Here is a 12,985-nt window from a genome sequence, read left to right on the forward strand (position 1 = left end):
TTGATTGAAAGAATCACAGAGAACAGTTATCTCTTCAGGTTGGGTTGTCCAGGACTATGGGGCTTGGTCTAACTATTAGAGTCAGGTGTTTCAGGAGTGAACTTTGTCCACTACGTGCAAGGAGTGGAAGAAATTTAGAACTCTTTTCTGCAAACAGCAGCTGGTACTATGTTAATTTAAATCTGCAAATGATAGTTCTTTGTTAGCCAAACTATGAAGGGATATGGAGCTTTCAGTTGTGGGTAGCCACACGCTTTGGTACTGCTCAGCGCAAAAGCATTAAAATGGCAATCTGCATCTAAACTCTGGTCCAAAGGGATGATAATCAGGTCACTGTCTTTTCATCATTTTTGGTGTCCTTAGCAATAACTGATCCTCTTCAACAGCTGTTTCAATAATTTCTATCAAAAAAGAAAATGGTGACTTGAGTTTGTATAGAATTTTCACACATTCTGGATACTCAGATAATATAGGAAGTACCCTCAGTCAAATCATAGGAGCAGATGTAAACCATTAGACCCATGCAGCTGAGCTTGTATTCGACTAGACCATAGCAGACCTATATCTTAACCTCATCTGCTTTGGTTCCAAAGCCCTATACCATTGCATAATAAACTTTGGATCACTTCCACAGAAATCACTGAGAAGGGATGGGCACACATGGGTAAATCAGCTGTAAGATAAAAGAAATGAAACCTTATCTTCTAGAACTATATTGTTAAAATTACAATAATTATATATTTTGTTTTCTTTTATTTCCTGCTTCTATGCTTCCTCCTTGCATATTGTTGCCCAACTCATTCTAACCTGTCACATCACATCTCTTGTTTGCTGCTACTGCTACATAGCTGTTGCCACTGCCTGTGAGGCTTTGTGAGGATTGGGGCTGGAACAAAGCTCAGAACATGGGCAAGTGTGCAGATGGAGAATAGTCAGGAATGTGGGCAGGTTTGTGTTTGGAATGTGGCTAACAATGGGGTCCAGCATGCAAATAGAGAGTGACCAGCAGTTGGGACCAGGTGTGCAGATCGAGCCTTGCACGGAACCACGATCAGTTGTGCCGAAGGACCACCTCATAGAACGGGGCCTATTGTGCTGTTGGAGCATCAGGTGAATGGGGCCAGGAATGCGGACAGAGCACTGTGGTGAGTGGAGTCAGTAATGTAGACAGAAGATGGCAAGGGACAAGGTCGGGAGCGTGCACAGGTTGGAGCTGGTAACTGGAGCATGTCTGGGACTGGGAGCTGGAGACTAGAGCGTGGCTAGGAATGTGAACAGGTGTGCCCAGATAGGAATGGGGTAAGGGGATATAAGGGTAGAAGAGACAGCCAGAGCAGGGCAGAAACTCTAAATGAAGGAGTTCACAGACAGGAAGAACTGTGGGTGCGAAGGGAGAATGGGGAAGGTCGTTGAAGGTGACATGAAGTGAGGGAGGAGACGGTGGCCATGGACACCTGTATCTGAGCCCATGGTGTGTCTGTGTGTGTTTATTTAATTGCACATATTGTACATCATTAGGGTCATCGAAGTACATCTGTTGTGTAAACATTTTAAGTATTGTTACTGTTATTACTCGGTGTCTTTTTAATTTCCATATATTCTGTTTTTTTAAACAATTTATTGTTTCATTGTACAATCTGACTTTGTTTTAGTCACACGAGTCTCTCCATAAAATTGCATCAATAAGGAAAGGGAGCAACATACTAATTTTTTTAGTTAGTGTAGCTTTCACATTGAAAGTTGACTATTGCCTGAAAAATAGTGAAGATCCTGAAGAATAGTGGATAGTTTAGATGGAGCAGAATTTGTTAGGGATTTCGTAAATCAGTATGTTGATGGTCCAACTAGAGGAGGGGTTCATACTGGACCTGGTATTGGGAAATGAGCTTGGTCAGGTGACCGACCTTTCAGTGGGAGAACATTTAGGAAACAGTGATCACAACTCCATAAGTTTTAAGATAGCTATGAATAGGGATAAGTATGGACCTTGTAGAAGAGTATTAAATTGGAGCAGAGCAAATTACAAGAATACTGGGCAGGAACTAGGGAAAGTTAGTTGCGAACAGCTGTTTTTGGGCAAGTTTGTATCTGACATGTGGAGGGTGTTTAAAGACCAACTGCACAGAGTACAGGACAGGTATGTTCCAGTAAGAAGGAAGGACAAGGATGGCAAGGTAAGGAATCCTTTGATTATGAGAGAGGTGGTAAATTTAGTCAAGAAGAAAAAGGAAGCATATTTAAGTATAAAGTCAAACAAGGCCATTGACAATTATACAAAAGCTAAAAAAGAACTCAAGAAGGGAATTTGGAGAGCCAAGAGGGGCCATGAAAATTCCTTGGCAAGTAAGATTAAAGAGAATCCCAAGGCATTTTACACCTACATTAAGAGCAAGAGGATAACTAGGGAGATGGTAGGACCACTCAAGGATGAAGGAGAGAATATGTGCTTGGAGGCAGAAGATGTGGGCAAGGTCCTAAATGAGTACTTTATGTCGGTATTTACCAAGGAGAAGGATGTGCAGGATAGTGAGATCACTGAGGAATGATGCTAATATGCTAGGGGATTTTTGAGAGAAGAAAAGAGGTAGTGCTGGGTCTCTTGAAGATAAGATATCAGATATTTATTTCTTTATTAATCAGATGTACATAGAGGCACACAGTGAAATGAGTCTTTTTGCGTTACTGAGAATGTGCTGGGGACAGCCCGCAAGTGTCGCCACTCTTCTGGCGCCAACATAACATGGCCACAGCTCCTAACCTGTACGTCTTTGGAATGTGGGCGGAAACCAGAGCTCCCAGAGGAAACCCACGTGGACAGAGTCAGCGGCGGAATTGAACACAGGTCACTGGCACTGTAATAGTATTACACTAACCACTACACTACTGTGCATCCGAAGAACATTAAAGTGGATAAGTCCCAGAGCCTGATGGGTTATACCTCAGATTATTGAGAGAGGCAAGAGATGAGATTGCTGGGGCCTTGACCAAGATCTTCGTGTCCTCTCGAGCTACAGACAAGGTCCCAGAGGACTAGTGTTTAGCTGATGTTATTCCGCTGTTTAAGAAGGGATATGGGGATAATCCTGGAAACTATAAACCGGTGAGTCTCACGTCACTGGTAGGGAAGCTATTGGAGAGGATTCTTAGGGATAGGATTTATAAGCATTTGGAAAACCATGGCTTAATTAGGGATAATCAGCATGGATTTGCGTGGAGCAAGTCATGTCTTACTAACTTGATTGAGTTTTTTGAGGAGGTGACGAAGGTAATTGAGGGTAGAGCTGTGGGTGTTGTCTACGTGGATTTTAGTAAGGCATTTGACAAGGTCCCACATCATAGGCTCATCCAGAAGATTGAGATGCATGGGACCCACAGTGACTTCGGCGGCTTCAATTCAGAATTGGCTTACCCACAGAAGACAGAGAGTAGTGGTCGATGGGACTTATTCTGGAGGTCGGTGACTAGCAGTGTTCTGTAGGGATCCATACTGGGACCTCTGCTGTTTGTGATACATATAAATGACTTGGAAGAAAATGTGGATGAGTGGGTTAGTAAGTTCACAGATGGTACAAAGATTGGTGGTATTGTGGATAGTGTAGAAGATTGCCAAAGGATACAGCATAATATAGATCAGTTGCAGATATGAGTGGAGAAGTGGCAGATGGAATTTAATACAGCCAAGTGTGAAGTGTCGCACTTTGGGAGATCAAACGTAAAGGGACAGTATACAGTTAATAGCAGGACCCTTAATAGTGTTGATGAGCAGAGGGATCTTGGGGTCCATGTCCATAGCTCCCTGAAAGTGGTTGCACAATTTGATAGGGTAGTAGAAGGTGTATGGCATTCTTGCCTTTATTAGTTGAGGCATTGAGATTAAGAGTTGGGAAGTTATGTTGCAGTTTTATAAAACTCTGGTTAGGCTACATCTGCAGTATTGCATTCAATTCTGGTCACCCCATTATAGGAAGGATGTAGAGGCTTTGGAGAGGATGCAGAAGAGGTTTACCAGGATGCTGCCTGGATTAGAGGACATCTGCTATGAAGAGAGGTTAAACAAACTTGGGTTGTTTTCTTTGGAGTGATGGAGGCTGAAGGGAGACCTAATAGGAGTTTATAAGATTATGAAGGGCATAAAGAGAGTAGACAGTGGGTATCTTTTTTCCCCACAGAGTCAAACTGTCTAATACCAGAGGGCATGCATTTAAGGTGAGAGCGGGTAAGTCAAAGGAGATGTGTTGGGTAAGTTTTTTTGCACATAGAATGGTGGGTGCCTGGAATGCACTGCCAGGAGTGGTAGTGGAGACAAATGTGATAGAGGTGTTTAAGAGGCTGTTGGATAAGCACGTGAATGTGCAGAGAATGGAGGAATAAGGACATTGTGTAGCAGAAGGAATTAGTTTAGCTAGGCTTTTAATTACTACTTTAATTAGTTCAGCATGTCACCATGGGCCAAAGGGCCTGTTCCTGTGCTGTACTTTTCTATGTTCTGTCCTTGATTTAGAGTGTGTGAGAAGGTGGGAGATATGGCAGTCCTCTTCCTCACATGTCACACGTTGGTAGTTTATGACAGTAATTATGGTTGTAACTAGTTACCATAATTGGTCTCCTTAGGTTATTTAGATTATGTTTCCAACATGTAATACCATGAGGTTCCTTGTAAACAATGGAACATAACAGACTTCTTTGGACTGTAATGCGTGCTCTGAGTAACATGAAGTAAACTGAACTGAGTCAGGATGGTAGGCAATGGGCAAGTAAAACTGCTCTGTTCAGTGCAATATACAACAAAAGATAAATATCGCTGGAGAGTGTGCTCCAAACTCAAATAAACCATGAAAAATGTTGAAGTGGATAATGAACATGATCAAGTTGTGTTTCTTTAGAAAGTTGTTTTAAAATTTCTATACTCTAAAGTTTAAGTTTTTCACTTGGTAAACTGTTCATTATTGTCACATGTACTAGGTACAGAGAAAAACTTTGTTTTACATGCCATCTATAGAGATAATTTCATAACATCAGTGCATTGAGGTAGTATACTTCACGGAAATTCAGAGATGATTTTTCAGTCCACAGATATAGAATGTCAAAGGCAGTGAAATTGAGCTGGAATTGCTTTTACCCAATCCAAATCCATCTGGAGTGTATAACCTTCTTGAAGATCTTAAGATCTTAATCTTAAACCTTCTTGAAAGACCTAAAAACTAAACTGGTTCATTAATGTTATTCAAGGAGAGGACTCTGTAACCCACCAATGGTAGTCATACACTGGTTGACTCTGAAAGCTCTCTGGGTAGCTGGAGATGATTGATTAATTGGCTGTTTTTTTCACATCCCAAAAAAAAAACAGAAGGTTCCATTGAAATCACTTGCCTGTACAACTTTCCACAATGCTGCTTAATTTCTTCTGAGCATTCTTAATTGTTCTAATTTCTGATAAGGTGTTATTAGGGACAGCAGGCAAGAAGAATGAAATATCCATCCATCAACATCAGTTTTGAAGAAGGACGGAACACAGCAATGTAGTCACACGGATTCTCGTATTAACAGGAAGTCTACAATCTGATTGAGAACATGTTGAGGACCAGGTTGTGGAAACTTTATCAATTTTAACAGCAGGACTTCAGTGAAATATTATTGTATTATCAGCCAGCTGGTAGGCTGGGAAATTAACAGCACAGAAATATGCCATTCTATTCAACAAGTTAATGCTTGTTTATTCTGCACATGAGTTTGGCATTTGGATTTCCTGCAAGTAAGCAGAGAATATGTAACAGGTTTACAGCATTAGCTGTGCCATCACCAGCCTCTCTGTCTAATTAGTGAAACTCTCATTAGGCTTCTCCTGACTATGAAATTATGAAATGTGCAACTTGCCACTACAACTCATAAGGTAGTGTTGGGTACACATTTTATGACCTTCCAACTTAGAAATTGCATTTTTAATTTTTTCAGTGTGCTAGAACAGCACAGTATGGAGCACAAGTGCTTGTTAAATTAGAATTGCAGTCTCCCATTGCAATCCTCACTCAGGAGCATTGTTGGATTCCCTGGTATACTGGTGTGCTGCTTCAGTTTCAAGATCCATAGAATTGATCTGTTTCAGTAGCAAGCTGCTGCTGGCATCCACGTAGTTCATACAGTGCAACATGCAGAACACAAACAGCATGACTGCTATACTGGAGATAGCTGCTGCTTCTAGAATATCTGCTGCAATGTTGGAAGATGGAATGAGATTGGTTCCAGATTTTCAGAGAATCATCTTGACAGGTTGATGAAGGATGCTACCCAAGGAAGGATGTTCCCTGTGCTCCATAGCCAAGTAGACCCTCTAGGGATAGAGCAGGTGCATTTGGTAGGAGATTACTAGGGAGGTATCAATACTCTCTGGTTATCTATGAGAAGCTGAGTTCATCAGCACTTAAAATTTTTTCATAACATCTGCAGCCTTTGGATTCATCTCTGTTACCACCTCCCCCCATCCCCCACATTCCCTCTCTCTCACACACTAGTTCTGACTCTTTCATTTTCACAGCTTCCTGCACTTTCTCCCTTTGCTCACTCATACAATGTATCACCCCCTCTCCCAAAACCGCCTCTCCAAAGCATGAGAATGGGCAATAGATTGACAGCTTGGAATGATCTGGTGCTCAGGTTAATATTGACTTGTACTGTGACAGCGGTGCAGGCATCTGTGTGAGTCTATGTTTGAGGTCTCAAGACCTCAATGAAGACTTGTTGAAGCATAGCCAGCATAGAAATTGGTCGTTGGAGAAGTCTAGCTATGACTGTATGTTCTTGGGTCTATAAGGTCCTGGGTGATGAGCCCTTCTATGCTTTTGTCATTACCTCCATGCTCTCCAGCAGGAAGTGTAGACAAATGCCGATTGGAAGTAGACTCTGAGTGCAGAATTAGTTAAAAGTGCAAGGAAGGCTGAATGTTAAGCAAGAGTAGTTTGTAACCTATGCAGTGAGCCTACAGAGCTGAAAAAAACACAGGAGACACAAGAGACTGCAGATGCTGGTATCTGGAGCAACACACAAAACGCTGGAGGAACTCAGCACGTCAGGCAGCAGCTATGGAAGGAAATGGACAGTTGATGTTTTGGGTTGAGACCCTTCATTGGACTGACCTGTTCCAGTCTCGACCCGAAACGTTGACTGTTCATTTCCCTCCATAGCTGCAGCCTGACCTGCTGAGTTCCTCCAGCGTTTTGTGTGTTGCTGAAAAAGAACACAGTTTGAATGTGGTTACCCTGTTTCAGGAAACATTGTTACTAATTTAATGGCTGATGTTTTTCAAATAATAATCAAAAAGCTGCAAATACTGGAAACCTGAAATAAAAATAGAAAATGCTGGAAATGTTCAGCAGGCCAGGCAGCATCTGGGGGAAGAGAAACAAAATCAATATTTCAAGCTGAACAACCTTTGCTCTGATGAAGGGTCTTTGAACTGAAACATTAACTCTGTTTCCCTTTCCACTGATGTTCTTCAGACCAGTGAAGCTGAAAATCACCCTTGAATGTGAAAATCAGGTTTTGCAGTATTGTTGACATCACTGCAGCAAGTTGCACGATGGACTCACATTTTTAACGTTAATGAAATCCTGACAGAAAGTCAGGTGCCAAGTTTTCTCCATGGCGCTAAGATAGCTGAAATGGTCGCAGTTTTGCTTCTCTCAAGGTTAAATCTATTTTCAATTGTAAGCACTGTTTTTGTCAGTGCAATAAATACTAATTTCTAGATACTGCCCCCACCTCAAGTCCTTTCCAAACAATGGGACATTCACAGAACATAGAGCAGTACAGCACAGTACAGGCCCTTTGGCCCACAGTGTTGTGCCCAGCTATATAACCCTTATCCACATTCTGTCTGTCCCCCTACTTCACCTTCCATAACCCTCTATTTTTCTTTTCTACATGTGTCTATCTAAGAGTCTCTTAAATGACCCTATTGTATCAGTCCCTACCACCCACCTGGCAGTGCATTCCAGGCACCCACCACTCTCTGTGTAAACAAAAAACCTACCTCTGACGTCCCCCCTGAACTTTCCTTTGAGAATTACAATTGCTTTCCCAGTTTTTATTGTTATTTTCAGTCGGAGTCTGTTGTAACCATCCTAGTGGTTGTACAAAGTAGTTCCCTGGCTCATGACACTATATCAGGAATCCTTCACTTACCACCAGCTATGTCGAGAACATATGGAAAAGAAGCAGTAGTGGACCACTTGGCCCCTTGGGCCTGCCCTACCACTCAGTACAATCTTTCCTGTTCTAGCTCCTTATTTCTTGATCTCCCTGATATCTAAAACTTTCTTGTCTTGAATCTACTCTGCAACTAAGCTTCCACAGTTGCCTCAAAGAAAACAATTTCAATTTCAGGCATTATTTCCCTTGTGAACTAGTGGAAATGCCAAGCGGCTTAGGCTTCCTATGCACCAATCCCACTGCATCATCTAAATCTTTTCCAACTATCTCTGGAGAGAAGATTTTGCCTAGTTTTCAAATTCTATCATTGACATTTTACACCATTTTCTAATTCTTGCAGTGCAGCCTCAGACACATGAAAACAGAAATTTAATCATATGATAATTTGTATCAGTGTTATTCAATGGAAAATTCTTTTTTTCTTAGTGAAAACTAATAACTACCAATTCCAGGTTGTGTTGAAAATTCATTCAGACACTTCCAATGATATTGCTGCATTGAGGCATTTGTGATGATGTTATTCCTTGTGGAATGATACTTCTGGAGAATTGTGGAGGAGCTTGGACCATGTTGCCCTGAAAGCAGCCATCATTGGGCACTCTTGCAGCAGCCTGGTCTTCCCAAAACAGCACCATGTCATAGAGCTGTTCAGTACAGAAATGGGCCCTTTGGTCTAACTCTTCCATGCTGACTGTGATACCTATCTACCCTAATCCCATTTGCCTGCATTAGGTTCATATTTCTCTGCTCCTTTCCTATCCAAATAGCTGTCAAAATGCCTTTTAAACAATGTAATTGTACCTACTTCTACCACCTCCTATGGTGGCTCATTCCAGATAACCACCACCCTCTGTGTGGAAAAACTTGCCCTTTATAGCTCCTTTAAATTTCTCTCCTCTCACCTTAAATCTAAGCCCTCTAGTTTTAGAATCCCCTACTCTGGGAAACAGACTGAATATCTACCCTCTCTATGTTCCTCATAATCTTATAAACCTCTCTAAGCTCACCCCTCAGCCTCCCTATGCTCCACTGAGAACAAACCTAGCCTATCTGATCTCTCCTTGGAACTAAAGTGCTCCATTCCAGGCAACATCTTAGTGAATGGTGCTACATTCTTCCTGTAGTGTGGTGACCAGAACTCTACAGAATTTCACAAGTGTGGTCTAACCAACATGATGTCCCTATTCTTGTACTCAGTGCCTCAGCCTATGAAGACAAGCATTCCAATGCCTTCTTCACTGTTCTAGCCAGCTGTGTCACCATTTTCAGGAAATTATGTACTTGCACCCCAAGATCTCTGTGTATGCCAACACTCCTAAGGTCCCTGTCATTACTGTATATGTCCTGTCAGTATTTAACATCCCAAAACGCATTACCTCACATTTGTCAGGATTAAATTCCATCTGCCACCACTCCGCCCAACTTTCCAACTGATCTGTGTCTCTCTGCATCCTTAGACAACTTTCTTCACTATCTATGACTCCACCAATTGTTGTGTCCTCAGCAAATTTACTAAGCAGACCACCTACATTCTCATCCAAGTCATTTATGCATATGACAAACAACAAAGGTCCTAGCACCAATACTTGTGGCACACCACTGGTTACAGATTTCCAGTAAGAAGAACACTCTCTGCACTCTGCCTCCTATCACCAAGCCAATTTTGGATTCAGTTTGCCAATACACCTCAAATCATTTGTGCTTTAACCTTCTGGACCAGCCTACCATGCAGGACCTTATCAAAAGCCTGTCTACTGCCCTGCCTTCATCGATTTTCTTAGTTACCCCTGAAAAATACTCGATCAGACCCTGGGCAGTGGGGGAACCAATGACCATAATAGAAATTAGTGTCCTGCTACTTTGCCCAACCAGTGTATCTATTAGGGTGCACTGGAACAAGTGGTATTAGATGAGTTCTAGTAACTTAATGAACAAGGCTCTGCACATTTCATGGCCATAACATCTAGCACATAGGCCAATTGCACTTTGGCCATCACAGTTTGTAGTCATTATTTTGCTTAAGCTTCTAACAAAGAAAGCTCCCACTTGAAAGCAAATATTACTATGAAAATAATCCGAAATGGAATCATAATCCTTTTGTCTCTCTGTAAATTGCTTTTGTTCGAACGTAAATATTTCTGTTGACACTGAATTTGCAAGAGTAAGACTACCTCCATAAGTTATTTTTATAACAGCATGATTAAACCTGCATGTCCTATTCTCAATAATAGAGTCATAGAGTACTACAGCTCAGAAAGAGGCCCTTCGGCCCATCTAGTCCATGTGGGCCTGGTTTTCTGCCTAGTCCCAACTAACTGCACCCGGATCATAGCCCTCCATACCTCTCTCATTCATGTACCTATCCAGACTTCTCTTAAATGTCACAATTGAACCTGCATCCACCACGTCCGCTGGCAGCTCATTCCACACTTGCACCACCCTCTGAGTGAAGTAGTTCCCCCTAAGATTACCCTTAAATATTTCACCTTTCACCCTAAACCTATGACCTCTAGTTCTAGTCTCACCCAACCTGAGGGGGAAAAGCCTGCATACATTCACCCTATCTATACTCCTCATAATTTTGTATACCTCTATAAGATCTCCCCTCATTCTCCTGCACTCCAGGGAATAAAGTCCTAACCTATTTAACCTCTCCCTGTAATTCAGGTCCTCAAGTCCTGACAACATCTGTGTAAATTTTCTCTGCACTCTTTCAAGCTTATTGATATTTTTCCTGTATGTAGGTGACGAGAACTGCATACAATACTCTAAATTTGGCCTCACCAATGTCTTATACAACTTCAACATAACATCCCAACTCCTGTACTCAATGCCCTGATTTATGAAGGCCAATGTGCCAAAAGCTCTCTTTACGACCCTATCTCCCTGCAATGCCAATTTCAAGAAATTATGGATCTGTATTCTCAGTTCCCTTTGTTCTATTGCATAACTCAGTGCCCTACCATTCACTGTGTCTTACCCTGGTTTGTCCTCACACTTGTCTGCATTAAGTTCCATCTGCTATTTTTCAGCCCATTATCCCAGCTGGTCCAGATCACTTTGCAAGCTTTGATAAACTTCCTCACTGTCCACTGTGCCCCTGATCTTGGTGTCATCCGCAAATTTGTCAATCCAGTTTACCACATTATCATCTAAATTATTAATTTTCATCAATTCTATATAGATGATAAACAACAATGGACTCAGCAATGATCCTTGTGGCACACCACTAGTCACAGGCCTCCAATCAGAGGGACAACCATCTACTACCACTTTCTGGCTTCTCCCTCTAAGTCAACATTGAATCCAATTGACTACTTCATCCTGAATGCCAAGCGACTTAACCTTCTGGAGCAGCTTCCCGTGCGGGACTTTGTCAAAGGCCTTGCTAAAGTCCATATAGACAACGTCCGTCACCTTCCCTTCATCAACCTTCCTAGCAACATCCTCGAAAAATTCTATTAGATTGGTTAGACATGACCTGCCACGCACAAAGCCATGTTGACTATCCATAATCAGGCCCTGTCTATCCAAATACTTATATATCCTGTCCCTCAGAATACCTTCCAATAATTTACCCATGACTGACGTCAGGCTTACTGGCCTATAATTTCCAGGCTTATTCTTAGAGCCTTTCTTGAACAACGGAACAACATTAGTTACCCTCCAGTCCTCCGGCACCTCACCCGTAGCTAAGGACGTTTTAAGTATCTCTGCCAGGGCCCCTGCAATTTCTGCACTAGCCTCCTACAAGGTCCAAGGGGACATCTCATGAAGCCCTGGGGATTTATCCACCCAAATTTGCTTCAAGAAAGCAAGCACCTCCACTTCCGTAATCCGGATACAGTCCATAACCTCACTACTCTTTTTCATCAATTCTATACACTCTGTGTCTATCTCCTGAGTAAACACAGATGCAAAAAAGATATTTAAAATTTCCCCATCTCTTTTGGCTCCATGCAGAGATGACCATGCTGATCTTCAAGAGGACCAATTTTGTCCTTTGCTGTTCTTTTGCTCTTAATATAGCTATGGAAACCCTTTGGATTCTCTTTCACCCTGTCTGCCAGAGCAACTTCATGTCCTCTTTTAGCCCTCCTGATTTCTCTCCTAAGTGTTCTCTTGCATCTGTTATACTCCTCAAGCGCCTGATTTGATCCTAACTCCTGATATGCACCTCTTTTTTCTTTACCAGGGCCTCAATATCCCTCGATAACCAAGGGTCCTAAACCTGTTAGCCTTGTCTTTTTATCCCAACAGGAACATACAAATTCTGTATTCTCAATATTTCACTCTTGAAGGCCTCCCACTTACCAAGCATCTCTTTGCTGGAAAACAACCTATCCCTATCCACATCTGCCAGATCTCTTCTGATGCCATCAAAATTGGCCTTCCTCCAGTTTAGAATCTTAACCCCAGGACCAGTCCTATCCTTTTCCATAATTATCTTGAAACTAAAGGAATTATGATCACTAGATCCAAAGTGTTCCCCTCCACTCCCTTCTGTCACTTGCCCTGCCTCATTCCCTAAGAGGAGGTCTTTAATATAGTCCCATTAACGTGGTCATCCCTTTTTTATTGCTCAGTTTCACCCAAAATGCCTCAGTAGTTGAGCCCTCCAGTACGTCCTCTCTGAGCACTGTCATGACATTTTCCCTGATGAGTAATCCCACCCCTCCCCTTTAATACCTCCCCCTCTATCATGTCTAAAACAACAGAACCCCGGAACATTGAGCTGCCAGTCCTGCCCCTCCTGCAATCAAGTCTCATTAAGGGCTAC

The sequence above is a fragment of the Pristis pectinata genome, chromosome 10 (genome assembly GCF_009764475.1).
Source record: "Pristis pectinata isolate sPriPec2 chromosome 10, sPriPec2.1.pri, whole genome shotgun sequence".
Lineage (NCBI taxonomy): Eukaryota > Metazoa > Chordata > Chondrichthyes > Rhinopristiformes > Pristidae > Pristis > Pristis pectinata.